Here is a 16,035-nt window from a genome sequence, read left to right on the forward strand (position 1 = left end):
AGTCGGACACTCTTACGGGCATTACAAATCCAACTGGCAGGCCATGAGTTGGATAGCCCTGCTGTAGATGATCCTCCTTTTTCCAATTTACAGAGTTGAACACATCTGTATTACACTTCATTATATGGAGGGTTTCTTTGCATTGAAGAGTTGTTAGTCCCCTACTCAACCCTCAAACTGGAGGACCACTCCTTGTGGGCTGTCTGTGACTACTTCTTCAGTATGTTCACAGGTGCTCTCCATATATGATGGTCATGTCCGTCTGTAACCTGGGGATGCCACAACATGGAAACCCTTACCATGGTTCTAGTGGCAAGTTCTTGTGAACATGGTAATGAACTTGTGGGTTCCATAAAAGACATGGAATTTACTGAGTAGCTTTCTCAGTGACTCTTCTCCATTAAGTTATCTTCCCTATAATAAGATGAAATTGCTTCTGACTGCTTCCTGATGTGGCACTTGGAGGCATTCTTCATTAACACTGCATTCTGCTGAGTTACTAAACTGTGCAGATCACATCACTCACAGATGGCAGAAGGAACTGCTTCAAGCAGTCTTCACATTTTATGTAAAAATACACTTGCTGTGGCAATGGCTTATAGTATGAGAACATATAGGCACACTTATGAATACAGACAGTTTAAGGAGAACTCTCACCTTATATCCAAGTAAACAGAGTGAACATCCAAAGAGGTAACTGAAAAGAACAAAGATGAGCCAGAATATTTACAAGACTGTAGACCCCTCAACATATATGAAGATTTAACACTGGGCTCATTCAGTAGATATAAGTAATATTGACAGATGTTAGCTGAAAGGTGTTGCAGACATCCATGCTGTTTATTTACGTTCTTTGTGCATGTATTTTTTAGAGATTTTAAGCAAAAATAGTTACTAAATGAAAATGAATCAATTGCATAGTTTGCAGACTTGTACAAACCACTGAAGTTAAATCTTTCCAAATTTAAAAATGGAATGAATATTTCAGAAATGAACAAGAAGTTTTAAATGGCTTAAAATGTTTTACTTAAGCATAGTGTAACTTATATGCTATATATATATTCTGGAAAGAACAGCAAATGCAATGAAGGAATATCAATGAGCATCTTCTCTGGGTGTAAATATAAATACATTAGGAAATGTATGCATAGCATAAAAATTCTGGTATATTCACTGTTATGGTCTCTTAGCATAAAATTCTCTTTCAGTTAATTATCTCAAAAGCCATGAAAAGTGTAGTGGGCATAAAATGTGTGTTTCAGTTTCCTCTACAGCTTTTATTAAAAATGTGTTTGCTCCAATAAATATTTAGTGTGTTATACTCGAGATGCATGAAGAAATACCTGCAGGACTTCACGCAAAATGTCTGTTACAGTTGTGCAATTTTAACGAACTGTGCTAAGACTCTCAAAAATCAAATCTCATGAAAATGTATTCAGTTATTCTTGAGCTGTTATATGCAGACAGACAGAAATGTTGAAGCTAAGAGGTGCATATCTGCAGTTTTTCATTATGAATATGACAAAAATGGACTGTGTCTTTTTTCGTGGTTGGTTGATAAAATTATGTGGCAAAAAAGGTAAAGCGATCCCTGTAACAGGCTGCGAAGGCCCATAGGTTTGTGAGACCTCGAGGCTCCCACCTTTTCTCTAGACAGTCGGCTCACAGATGGCGGTATGTTTGTCAGCCTTACGCGCCGGCCGCCCTTTACCCCCCAGGAAGATTCCTGGTACACATTTCTTTTGGAGGCTGAGTTGACCCCAGGGCCCTAGTGCATGTAGAAGGATTAGGTCAACTGAAAAAAAAAATCCATCTCATCAGGACTCGAATCCGCGACCTTCTGGATTAAAATAATGTGGACTAAGATGTTTTTCGTCATTCATGATACTGATAGTTGTGGTACAGTGGCTTAGTATTAGTGATTCGTATTAGGAGGTTCCATGTTGGAATCTTGGCAAAAATTATAGGAAATAAATTTTGAGAATTTTCAGTTTGGATTACAAATTGAACATACTTAGTTCTTGTGCCTGTCAAAGCATTACAGTTTATACTAGCATCTGGACATAACACTTCCAGTCACATTTTTCCTGATTCATTCTCACGTATTCTCCAATTTGACACTGCATAACCTATGCATTGTAGAACGTGCCATCAAGTAAACTAAGATTATAAGTTTCATGAACATCTCTTTGCCTGGAGTAGTGTTGTTCATATACACAGATGGATATAAGGTCGCAGGTACACATCGCTAATAATTACTAATGTACTCTAAAATTCATCCAAAATCATGAGCGGTGCTTCACTAAGAATTGATGGTCGGAACATTTGGAAAAGGTACCTCCCAGATGCTGTAATTTGTCTCTAAGGAATCTAGTGATGCTAGTCTTTAGGAAACTTCTCTTAAGAAAGTGCTCCATTTTTCTCGATGTATTTCTATTTGTTATTTGTGATTTTGTATGGAAAGCCAATAGTACTTGTAGTAGGCAAATTTGTATGGTTTATTTTTAAATTGAGCCACACTTGATATTAAATGTAGCATGTAATATTATTTTTTGATGTCAATATTGTTCTCCTTTCCAGAAGACTTTGTCCCTGGAATTTTGTACTAATGGCAGTGCTTGGGAAGGATTTTTTTTATAAAGTATTTATATGGTTACACTAGTATTTCAAGATATGCAGGTTGTGATAACTACTTTATTTTTTATTTTTTGCTGTAATAAAATAAAGTTTTTTACACAAGTTCTTTGTGACTCAAGGCATTTTTTCTGATATCTTTATTTTTTGTGGACAGTATTACTTTTTTATATATTGTGTAGATACCAGTTTTTCTTTTATACTTAAAAGTGAGATGTGTACTGTGTGAGGTATTTTTTTTTCTACCATCTTGTCTAAAATAAATTTCTGAATCATGAAATGGTGTATTATTTTACTAGTTCATTTTTCCCTGTCCATTTCACATAATATATTCATCACAGCATTTCTTAGCTTTGTATATGTCATGCCAGTTAAGCCGACATATTCACAGCTTGGCTCGGTACTGTGGCTGTACACACACACTGGCATGAGGAAAAGAGTGAGCATTAGTACAGTTGTTAATACATCCAGGTAATGAAATTCTCTGCACAGCTTCACTATGAGACTAAAATTTGCCACTGGTATGTTTTATTTGTGTACATGATTATACCCTATGATCACAGAAAATTTAGTCTACCACCTAAAATTTATCATGATCTATCTTCATAATCATCAGTAATCTGTCAGATGACAGGTCCACAGTCTCTTCCAAAATAATTCCTCCACTTAATGTGATCTAGAGCTTTCTCCTTCAAATGACAGTATCCTCGTCTCTCCCCAAGGTCATCCAGCATGTTCTTACATCTTCTTCCTCATCTTCTTGTCACTTCTATCCGCCCCTCTATCTTTCCTTCAATAACTTCTTTTAGAAGGCAGTAAAACATGACCAATCCAATTAGCCTTCCGTTTTCTTATTTCGTGTAGGATATTCCTCTGCTCACTGACTCTAATTAACACTTCTTCATTTCTCACATAATCGGTCCAACCGAGCTTCTCCATCCTTCTCCAGCACCACATTTCGAAACTTTCCAGATGTTTCTGATCTACTGCCCTAAGTGTCCATGTTTCTATCTTCATTAAGCAAAAATAAATACAGAGTTTTTGCCGGCATGACATGGATATGATCACCACAGCAGTTGGTGAACAATTATGAAACTTTTCATTATATAAGATTTTGGATACAGTAATCTTCATGCTTATTGCAATACAAACTTCTGGTCAGAAAACTTGAACACAGGGTCTGATGTGAGATTCTCAAAGCAGTGGCTGTAAAAATATCCATCTTCTGGAATATAACACTATATAGTCCAGTGAATGTCGACCAATATTTGCTGCTTGCTTCATGCTGATTTTATACCTAGCTTACTCTCTGCCCTGAAGATAGAGGTGATATATTCCTCCAAAAAACTGGTTAACTTTCAATGGACTATACAGCGTTACATCGTGGAAGACAAAATTCTCCTTGAACCCAGTGGTTTGTTATTGTGTTGACTGGTCACACTCCTGAGTCAGATGAATCCAATCCAGATTCTTGTATTCTACTCCTTTCCTGTTCATTTTAATATAATCCTTTAATCTACGTCCAGGTCTTTCAAGTGGCTCTTCCAATTAGGTTTTCCAGGCAGACTCTTTTATATATTTTGGTCCTCTCCATGAGTGCCATATGCCTCGTCCATCTCACCAATTATTTGATCGGCATAAAAATATTTGATGAATGGTACAAAATGAAACTTTGTACAGTTTTCTTTTGCTTACTTCCTCATGGGTCCAAACATTCTCCGCAGTACTCCGATCTCTATCTTCATCCATCTATTTACTACTCTTGATATGAGTGACCAGGTTTCACAATATGCAAGACAACAAATAGATTACAGTTTTGTACAAATTTTAATCTTTGCATTTTTAGACAGCAGATATGGAAATACAAAATTCTGAATAGGATGAGGACAAGTATATATAAAGTGCCATGGAACTAGTGCCCATTTCCACGCTCCAACCTCTCCGCCACAAGAGGCTAGCGGTGGTATGCCACAAGAGGCTAGCGGTGGTATCTCACAAGGCAGTAGCTTATTGTTGTGCCGGAGAAGAAATGTGACGTCATCAACCAGTTTGTATCTCGCTTTCACGAGGTTTCTTGAGAAGTAACTGTGACCAGTCTCCAGTTGGCTGCTGGTTGCCAAGAGTGAAGTGTCGTGGTTATGAATGCATGTGAGGTTAACGAACGGCTTGTTCCTCGTAACATAACGATAATAGCTGGCGCCCGAGTGTAACAATGCTAGGAACTATGGATGACAACAAATTATAACCATTACGACGTGTAGGGGTGGTTTAATAAGTAGAGAAAGAATCAGCCAAAACGTCTCGCAAATCACAGGTAAGGAGATATGCAATTATTATAATCAAAAAACTTTCACGTTTACTAAATTCACACGAGAATAACCATAAGAAATCTTTATCTTGCTGTAAGGTTTTATTGATGTAGTGTTTATATTAGCGTTAATAAGAACTCTAATATCAGTCACTATAAGTTTAGGGTTATATAGCACGTAAATGTCAAAGAGCCAGGTGTCAGGCTGAAGACTGTTATGGCCAATACCACTGATATATATTCGAGCATATGCACCGTTAAGTGTAACGCGTAAGGAGGACAGACCTTACGGAAAGTGGCGTTGCGGGCGAAAGGAACTCAGCCCGCTTCCGGAGACCTGTTTTGCAATATTAAAAATTTGTATTTTAAATGATCACTGAATAATAAAAATGACGACGATGATGATAATGATAATTCAATTCTTTATTATTTATGTGCCGAGTCAACAGCCGCAAGGCCAATTACAGACAGAGCACAGTGTAGATAAAAGTAATTACATTATAGACAAACACATTATAAAGTCAAAGAAAAATTACAGGCAAGCACTGGGGAAAAACAAAATGTAGAAAAGTAAACAAACTAACAGATGATAATAATAGCAATATTAATAATTTCATTAACATAAATCTAAGTGTTATTAAGAAGTGAGAAATGAAACATATGATAAGAATAAGATAAAAAAACAAACTCCGTGGTTTTAGTCCGCAAGCGACTATACCGACAGAGCGACCGCCGCTAGTCGGCGAAGTTAATGTCAACTTTAGGGGATAGAGGGCGTCGCGTGGTCAGCGCAACGAAACCCCACGGCCGTTAATTTCGGGTTTCTAGACCGGAGCCGCTATTTCCTTGAAATAGCTCCTCCATTATCCTCACGAGGCTAAGTGGACCCCGTTCCAGACCCACTACTTCTCAGAAAATCTGGTAGTGCCGTTAATCGAACCCGGGACCTCTGTATCTGTAGCCAGGAGCTCTGACCATTAGACCACAGAGGTGGTGAATTGCAAATTGTGGCACAAGTTATTCTTTCAGTGAATATTTCAGATGGTTTAAATAACAGAATCGTCGCAAACACTGAACACTGATTTTAGGTAATACGGGTAAAGCGATAATTATGTAACTCAGTAGGATTAAGCAAAGGATAATGTATCCTCGAGAAAGGTATTATGATTTTTGAAAATGTCTGCGGAATTGCAGATGTTTGCAGCCGTGACGCCCCTTGCTGAAGGGCTAAGTTCGAGACAATGCTGACGTTAAAGGCGGAAAAGCCTCTAATTTGCTTAATGGGTACACGGAGACCAACAGTGTCCGCAATGGAACAACAGTCAGTTGTGCTCTTGAAAATGTTAATAAGAGAGAGAGAGAGTGTCAAGATTTTGTCACCTGGAATAAAGTGGTTTAAAATGTGAGTAATTCAACTTACTTACTTACTTACTCATGGAGCTGAGCCCTTCTGAAGGAGCCGCCAATTCTGCAGCTACTCAAGAATTTCCCAGCTTTTTATGGAACCCGAAGGTTCATTACCGTGTTCACAAGAGCCCTCCACTGGTCCCTATCCTGAGCCAGATCCATCCAATCCATACCATCCCATCCTATCTCTCCAATATCCATTCTAATATTGTCCACCCACCTACGCCTTGGTCTTCCCTGTGGTCTCTTTCCTTCTGGCTTTCCCACCAATACCCTATACGCATTGAGTAATTCAACACTGATTCGTAATTACAAAAGAAGTTGGGCCGAATAAATAGATTATAACATAATATGCGAACTTTCTTTGTAAGTTTTCCAGCTTAGTAGAATCTGCGAAAGTAAGGATATTCCATACAACAGACGCGTACCTAAGCTTTGAATGAAATTAAGGTAATATATAAAACTTATAGACTATCCGAAGAAGAAAAATTATATGTGCTGAAACGAATTAGTCCTAGCAGCCCTGGTGAAATGTAAGTAGTCAACATGACGATGAAAATGCTGTTTGCGATCTAACATAACCTCCAGGATCTTTTACACAATCAGTTCTTCCATTAATTAATCACCCAAAAAAAAGTGAAATTAAAACGTATCATATTTGTTTTGAATATGTCAATTTTCATACAATTTTAAATGAACCACTTCTATAAAAGAACTCCGTGGCTTTAGCCCGCAAGCGAACTACACCGATCGAGCGACCGCCGCTTGTCGGCGAAGTTAGTGCCAGCTTTAGCGGATAGAAGGTGTCGCGTGGTCAGTGCAACGGATCCCCATGGCCGTTAAATTTCAGTTTGAGAACCACTTCTATAGAGTACAATAATCCTTCACGCATTATGGTGCGCCATAATAATAATATAAAACTGGTTGAAAAAAAATATTAAGCAAATGTAGCAACTGAAACGGGTCCATATTTGTTCATTGATTATTTCTATTGGTGGTACAATCCTTCGAAGTCCCCCAACAAAAGTAGAGAACTTAAAACTGAAACACCTGTCACCATCAACACAAAAACAAAATGAACAATTTTAGATACATGCTTTACTGCAGTTATTCATCACCTTTTGCTGCTTGGGTCCCATTGGTCATTTTATCAAAAAGAATTATAGTCCAACCATAGTACGAAGTAACCTTCACTTTTTTCCAAGACTTTCATGTTTGTAAATAAAAAAAGTAAAGGTATCCCCGTAACAGGCCGTGGAGGCCCATTGAGTTGTGAGATGTTGAAGTTCCCACATTTTCTAGACAATCAGTTCATAGATGGCGGTAAGGTTGTCAACCTTACGCGCTGGCCGCCCTTTACCCACAAGAATATTCCTCGTACTCATTTCTGTTACAGGATGAGTCGACCCCAGGGTCATAGTGCGGCTGGAAGGATTAGATAAATTGAAAAGATCCACCTCATTGGGATTCGATCCCGCGACCTTCCGCCTTGTAGCATAGTGCCTCAACCAACTACGCTACCGCGTACCCCCTTCATGTTTGTATTTATACCTGTATGTACGTATTTTAGCATGGGACCGAAGTGAACGGAGAAGTTCATGGAGGTAAGCCTAGGCCCACTGGGGCTGTAGTGCCAAGGGGGGGGGGAAAGAATTAGCACGGAGTTGGGAACGGGAACAGACGCGGAGAAGACGCCGCAGTTGTGTTTCAGAGGGCATCTTATGAAGCTACGAGTATTTCCAGTGGCTTACAGCGTCGTAATGATCGTTCCCAACGACATATAAAAGAATAAATTCAGAAGACTTCATTGAAATAATTTTCTTATAATATGTGTTGGCTTTTAACCCTGGCTTTTCTGTTGATCTGGTGAGTCTGCTGGTTCTAAAAGCCACTTCTACCCCTGCACTCACCGGTTCGCAAATACCACCATATATCATGATGTTTCATTCCATCTGTAATAGATAGAAATAAAAAACTTGACTAAATCCGTGCTGTTATAACATCTGTCCACTTCATGGAAAAGATGGGATATAATAACAGTAATAATAAAAATTGGATATTTATTATTATCAACATTATCATTATTTCAACATATTCGTTAATGACCTATGTAACTACATTAAAAATTCTAATTTTTTTTTTCTTTCTTTTTTGATTACCTTAAAATGTTCCGCGTCATTAACTCTCAAAATGATTGCGTCTTACTCCAATCTGACATTAATTCCGGGAGTAATTGGTGCGCTGCTAACTCCGTGAGATTAATATTGCTAAAACGCGTACTGTGTCATGCTCTAGGAAGAAAAATGTTCTGGGTTACGAGTATCAGCTTTGCCATGCTGCCATTATGCGCACCAGCAGTGTCAAGGACATAAATGTTATTCTTTGATTCAAAATTATATTTTCACAATCATGCTGTTTTCTTATTTTCTAAATGCATAAAAATATTAGGCCTTATTCGCTCCGTCACCTTCGCATTATTTTCTCTGGAATGTTTATGCATGCTGTACTTTACGTTAGTCAGGTCAAAGTTGTAATATGCCTCGGTAATTTGGAATACTATCACGTCTGCCGTTGCCAACAAGCTTGCGCTTATCCTGCACTGCGTCCTTCTCTTTCTCTCGTTTTTACCCTCATGTTCCTTATAGTTATACTTTTGCAGTAGATAAATTAAGTCTACATTCTTTACGTAAACGGAGAAATAACGCCCGAGATCTATCGTGGACTTCAATGCTGCATTTCCCTCTTGGAAAATGTTAGTCTACGTGTTCCTCCCAGCAATCTTAGGGACTTCTCATTGTTAGGTGTTTGTCCCTCTAATAAACACTGTCCTTCTGCTCGGTGCGCCTGTGCTGCCAACGCGGTGGATAAAGATCTCGACATATCTGCAATCGGAAGAGTTTCTCTCGATCATATTTCATAATCTTATACCTAAAATTATTACTAATATTTAAGGTTCTGTGTTATGTAGTTCTTAGTTATGTAGTTCTGTATGTACCTCTCTTCATCTTTGTTCCTTCACACACACACACACACATACTTCTGTATCAAATGCAACTTTATTTGTCATTTTCTAATCCTCTTTGCTACATTAAATTACAATACACGTGAAATGTCAGGAATCGACAGTACAGCGAATATCACAAAGAAACATATAGAGACAGCATAACTCGATTCAGTCTTTTCTTCCTTTGCTTAAAAAATAAAATATTATTTTTTTTGCGACATACCGAAGTCGGGGTTTCTCTTCAGGTTCGAGCGCAGGGCAACCGCTCGGCTCCTCATTCCTATATACATGTATTCCATGTAAATAATTATAAATAATGATACAGCACAGTACTAAATATTATGTAAGTAGTGAAAATGTTAAGGTATAGAATATTCCAATTGGGAGTGTTTTCTACGACAGACTCGTATTTCGTTCAAACAAAAGTGGAAAATATGTATAATATAATATTTTTAATTCTACAGTCTTATGTGCAACAATTTATTAAAACTTAATAAAATCTAGTCAAAATTTTTCACGGCATGTTTCTACCGAATTGGTTATCATCAGCTGTTAAAAGTTGTAAAGTAAAAAACGTAAAAAGTAAAGCTATCCCTGTACCAGGCCGTGAAGGCCCATAGGGTTGTGAGACGTTGAGGGTCCCACATTATCTAGACAATCGGCTCAAAGATGGCGGTAAGGTTGTCAGCCTTACGCGCCGGCCGCGCTTTACTCCCCAGGAAAACTATTTTTAATTAATTCCTGGTGCTCATTTCTGTTAGAGGCTGAGTAAGCCCCAGGGCCTAGTGCGGCTGGAAGGATTAGGTCAATTGAAAAAATCCAATGACCTCATCGGGACTTGAACCCGCGATCTTCCGGCTTGTAGCATAAGTGAGAAAACTGCTGTCTTTCTGCGTTGATGTTCAGTTGTTGATATATGGTTCCCCTAGTGCGCATGTGCGTATTTCTCCTTGCTGTGTTATGTTTCCCGTTGTGTTATATCTTCTGTATTGTTTCCAACGGTTCAAAACAGGCCCCTAGTTAAAAGGTTAAAGATAAACCTGTCCCTAAGATTAATTAAGCATAACATTTTAAGATGTACACGTATGACGTAGTTGCAGCATAGCAACACACACAGCATAACCTCGGTATTATATGGAAGTGAGCGATCAGCAGGGCCCGGATTTTGATGACCTGAAAATATTCAAAAAATGACCTATAAAATGACCGAAAGACTCCAGAAAAATGACCTAAACGAGAAAAGAAAGAACACTTCTTCCATGTTATTCACATTTCAGAAAACATATGAAGAAAAATTCCCTAAAAGGTTAAAAAATTTCAAGAAATACCCTTAAAAGTCCAAAAATTTACCAAAAATTACCCCCAAAATGAAAAAAATGACCTTAAACCTAAAAATGACAAAAAAATTACCTATGAAATTTACATTTCTGTAACCAGTAGCTCATATCCGAGATTTATATATTTAAGAGCATCGCATAGGATACCAGGAAAAAAAGATGACATGTCATCAAAATCCGGGCCCTGGTAATCAGCTTCACGCCTGACTGCTTTACCCCTGGCAAAAAAGAATCCCAGATATCCACTGGATAGTGGTTGTGGACACGTACCCCAGGTGTAGGCTCTAAGGAGACTCATCAGGCACACTAAGGCAAAATCCCAAAAAAAAATAAATAAATAAAAAGCGACATTGAATGTATAAATGTAAAACAGATTAAAAACTGGGCATGAAACGAGAGAACTATCTCCATATGCCTGTTCATCATTCTTGGTTTATTCTCTTCCTTTCTGGGTTTTCTGACCAAATTTTCGCATGAATATCTCCGTCTCTCTAAGCGCACCACATGTCCCGCCCAGCTATTCTTGCTCAATGTAATTAAATTAACAGTAGAGTGGGGAAGAGTTCAAATTATGAACTTTCTCATTATGCAATTTTCTTCAATTCAATGTTACTATTCTCCTAGGTCCAAATAATTTTCTTAGCGCCTAGATCCCGAACACAATCTGTGCTCTTCCCTTATGAAAAGGTAAAATAGTTGTACGTACTGTAGTAGTTTTGGGGGAATACACAGGGGGATAAAAGATTCTTAAAATTTACAACGACAGAAGGAAATATAGGCCTAAATTTTAAATGGAGAACAAAAGGAATTGAGGAGTAATATGAGTATTTAAAATTGAAAACAACAAGATGGTCAGAATAAATCAAGGGCCGCGCCATAGCTCAAGCGGTTAGTCGCTGGCTTCCCACCGTGGCGGCCCGGGTTCGATCCCGGGTCTGGTGAAGTGGGATTTGTGGTGGACAAAGTGACGCTGGGGCAGGTTTTCTCCGAGTACTTCGGTTTCCCCTGCCAATCTTCATTCCACCAATTGCTCCACAATCACCCTCACCTGTCATCTGGGGCTGGTACAATAGGCCAGAAGTGGCCGCAGTACAAGGGACTTAATCCCACCCCACTAGCAATAAATAAAAATAGTATAAATCAAAAGGAGAAAGAAAGGGAGAGAAAGGGAAGAGGAGAGGCAGAAGAATAAGAGAAAGTGGAAGGAGAAAGAATGGAAGCATACCAGAAAAGAACAAAGAAAACTTGTATGATAGCTTCGAGCTTGTAACGCTGTATACTTCACAAGCTGATCTACCAGGATTTGCTCAAGCGCATTGCACACGTATGATTAGGAAGGGAAGTACATTAAGAAGTCATAATGTTAGTCTTAATGATGTTAATATAAGGTACCGGTAACATAACTGTAAGGAAATTAACCAGTTGATTTAATTACAAGTTGCCTTTTATGTCTGGATAATTTTAAATTGAATTTCACAAAAAAAGACACACACAGACATATAAAATAAGACAGTTTATTTCTAAGGTTTGTCAAAAGCAAAAATACCGTAATGCGGTAGGACGAATAATTATCTAGTAATAAGAAAAACTGTTTTTGTGGGCGTATCGGGGGCTCTTTCCACGGGAGTAAAGCGGCCGGGATGTGAAGCTGACCAGTCAGTTTAGTGTCTAGGTCAATAATAACGGAGCTATAGATCCACTCCTCCAAATGTCTTTATGACATAGTACTTAATTACGTAATTAAGTACAAGGATAACTTCATCTTTGTAAGCCCTATTATTCTTGTCTACCTATCTGTCTATCTATCTATCTATGGCTCTACAGCCCTTATAGGCCTTGGCAGATTTTTCGGTTTCTTAATCTATACACAGTCGGCAGGACTTCCCTGGACGGGGGATCAGCCCTTCGCAATGTCGCTATATGCACATAGAAAAACACAAGCACAAAATAAACGCACACAGATATCCATGCCTCGAGTGGGATTCGAACCCATGATCCCAGTGTTCGAGCGGGGAAAGACGGTTCATGCCCTAGACCTCGCGGCCACTGCGATCGGCTTTTTCTTGCAGCCAGGCTTATACTCACCGAGCAAGCTTCTGTTCAGGCTGGTGTTTCCTTGTAGAATTTACTGCGTCGCACTGTTATTCATGAGCAGCCTCGCTTTATCCCTGTTATTCATCACATCAATCGATTGAGGAACTATCATCAGTACTACATGGCTGACTCAGTAACAAGGGCAGTGTAAGGCACACAAATGGTTCCCTACAAGTGCTCATGTTTACTCTACAGACTCTACGCTGCAGTCATAACGGTACCGTGTGTAGCGCGTCACTGTCCGGTGACACGGGTGGCCGTCCCCTGCCATACATTCACACAACTGCGGAGCAGTGAGTCAGTTTTGCAAGTATAAACATTCCTACAAGAGTTAAAGAGGCTGGGAATGAGGAATAATTGAATTATTGGTGCCACAGGACACGAATATACGGATGCATTCAAGTCCTAACTAGGGCTAATGCAATGCAGTTAGCGTAAGAATACCAAAATAAATATCGAATAATGTGATAACAACACCTAGGGCAAATTACACCCAGGCTATATATCCAGAGGAAGATGAGTCAAATGCCTAATGACGTAATTTTAAACCTCGGAGCCAGAACAGGTCTTCTGAAAAGCATAAACCATGCTGATGATGAAAAATACCTAACTGAAATTAATATTCAATTCCTTCCTTCTACGCCATGATTTCTCAAATTATCTTTTGCGTGATATTACCACACAAAATTTATAATTTAACATCGAAATGTACATTGGCTCATTACTTTTTAGCTAGATTCTTGAAGCTACAACAAGATATGCAATGCACAGAGTAACACAACAAACAATAAAAAAAACGTGTCGATGTAAAACAATTTAAGAAACACATAAAAAGCATATTTACTATCATGGCGGATAATGTACGCCTTGAATTTAATGGAGAAAGGTAATTTTTTATTACGTTTAACAGACCAACATTAGGGTAAAATAATGCATAGTACATGGGAGATTCATTTTGCTATGGAGATCCTTTAAATGTCCATGTTAAAAGAAGTGGCTTCTGTTCCGCCATGTTGACGTTGTCATCAAGCAACAGGAAATGGCCAGATCAAATCGCCCGTGTCTGTGACTACTTTTCACTTCAACAAAGAAACAAGCAGCCTGCCGCTGACTGCACCAGAACCATACACGACACTGGACTATCCCCCCCACAATCACCGCCTATCGGCAATGCTGGATAAGGTGTCATCTTCATCTTGCGAGGTTTATCAAGTCAATATGAAACATGATGAAATACGGATTCCGTGATTTGGAAGGAAAGGTGAAAGAGTGTAATTTACGTTGCTTTAAGAATTTCCCGCATTTTCGGAGGGGGGACTGTAGTAGGCTAAAAAGAAGTAAAAAGTAAAGCTATCCCTGTACCAGGCCGTGAAGGCCCATAGGCTTGTGAGACTTTGAGGTTCCCACATTATCTAGACAATTGGCTCAAAGATGGCGGTCAGGTTGTCAGCCTTACGCGCCGGCCGTACTTTACTCCCCAGGAAAATTACTGTATTAGGCTAACAGTCCTTATATATCATCTCTGACGAGAAGATTAGTTTTTCTCTTATGAGTGTAATGTAATCAAAAAGTCAAAGTCACATTGCGACTGACGGTCAGTCAGTCTTGGTATTGAGCCCAATCTGGGGCTTATGACCAGATATTTATTACTGTTTGACAATTTCGGTCTTGTTTTTGTGGGGCACCCTCTCTGACGAGAGGACGGTTCTATTTTTTGTCAGAGTCATTGTTTGCAGTAGTAAGTCATTTTGTCATAATTTAAAGCATATTTACATTTACATGTTAACATGTTAATAAATGTATATTAAATATATACAGTCAAGGCTCAGTACAGCAGATTATGCCCAATTTCTAGTAGCATCCGCTACAATGGCAGTCTAGTCACTTGAACGGTCGTATGCTTGACCGCCGCCAAGTTTAAGCCTCTTATACTTTTATGTCGGGATATAATGCAATGAGAGCTGGTCCTCTTTACATAGACTTGGCACGGACCCCACAGAAAATTCCTGTCCAAACAGTATCGGCACGGACCATGTAGAGAACACCCCTTGCAACAGTTACTCCATTGTTGCGTGTTACACAACCGTTACCTAGCAGTGGCTGTTTCTCTGGCCCCAAAATTCTGGCTTTCAGCAGACATGCCATATATATGTATACGGCAACATACAAGCATTCCAAGATATATCATTAAATTTTATAATTTGTTATTAAATAATTCCTTCATATTTTCCAGTCTGGCTTTCAGATATATACTGCCTCCTGTTCAGAGTTTAACGGACGGTTACCACCGGGATAAAGCGACCGGGGCGGAGCCCACAACTTTCAAATTCTACTGTTCACTCCAATTCGTAAAATAGCTTAACAGCGAACTGACTTTCGGCTGAGCATTACTGTACTACGAAATGTCCACCAGAAGACTTAACGAACTTGGTATTTCATGTCACACAAGTTAGTTAGTTGCGCACACCCCACACAACAACATATAATCACTCACGTAGCAATTTCTTGCCCTCTACAAATATTCCGTCTCCTCGAGGTTTTCTGTAATTTTCCAAAGGTTAAAACAAATATCACGATATTCCCCCTTGAGTACATAAGATCATATCAAGTTTTGGCTATACTTAAACTTACAGTGCTTTTAGAAACGTCCACATTCTTTAGCTCTGATCTAATTGACTTCATGGGCTTGTAACTCAGCTGTGTCCACTCACAGGTCGCGGAGATATTTCCCTCTCTAATTTCTAAGAAATAGCCTGTGGACTCAAACGTTAAATAATTAATTCTAAAAATGAAGCAGCGTTTCAGTATAAATATAAATTATAGTTTTAAACAAGTGTATCTTCTAAATTTACACTCTGATGAGCCGGGTTAGCGCAGTCGATATAGCGACTGGCTACGGGCTGGACGACCGAGGGGTCGGAGTTCAGTCCAGATAGGATTAAGAATTTTCTCTTCTCAAAGTCGTCCAGACCGGCTCTGGAGTCCACCCAACCTCCTATCCAATGGGTACCGGGGGCTCCAGGGGTAAAGCGGCCGGGGCTTGAAGCTGACCACTCACCTCCAACTAGTGCCGAGGCCAAAAAATGTGGATCTATACATCCACACCCCCATACGCCTTCATGGCATAGTGCTTAATTAGTTAAGCACAGGGACACTCCGACCAGTGACCTTGTTCAAGACTGGACTTGATTCAATTGTAGACTGATCTGTAATGTTATCTGGTGACCTCTCTATTACACAGGCGTTTGAAC

The 16,035-nt window shown here is 39.2% G+C and overlaps 1 protein-coding gene across 1 annotated transcript in view; it reads left to right on the forward strand.

The window, feature by feature from the left end:
• The first annotated feature begins 4,749 nt into the window (after positions 1-4,749).
• Positions 4,750-16,035, forward strand: part of LOC111862175 (chitin synthase chs-2) — a 121,904-nt gene continuing 110,618 nt past the window's right edge. Inside the window, exon 1 of the mRNA XM_023847359.2 lies at positions 4,750-4,948. The gene's annotated coding sequence lies outside the window, so the exon portion shown is untranslated. The remainder of the gene's footprint in view (positions 4,949-16,035) is intronic.

The sequence above is a fragment of the Cryptotermes secundus genome, unplaced genomic scaffold, assembly GCF_002891405.2.
Source record: "Cryptotermes secundus unplaced genomic scaffold, Csec_1.0 scaffold1186, whole genome shotgun sequence".
Classification (NCBI taxonomy): Eukaryota; Metazoa; Arthropoda; class Insecta; order Blattodea; family Kalotermitidae; genus Cryptotermes; species Cryptotermes secundus.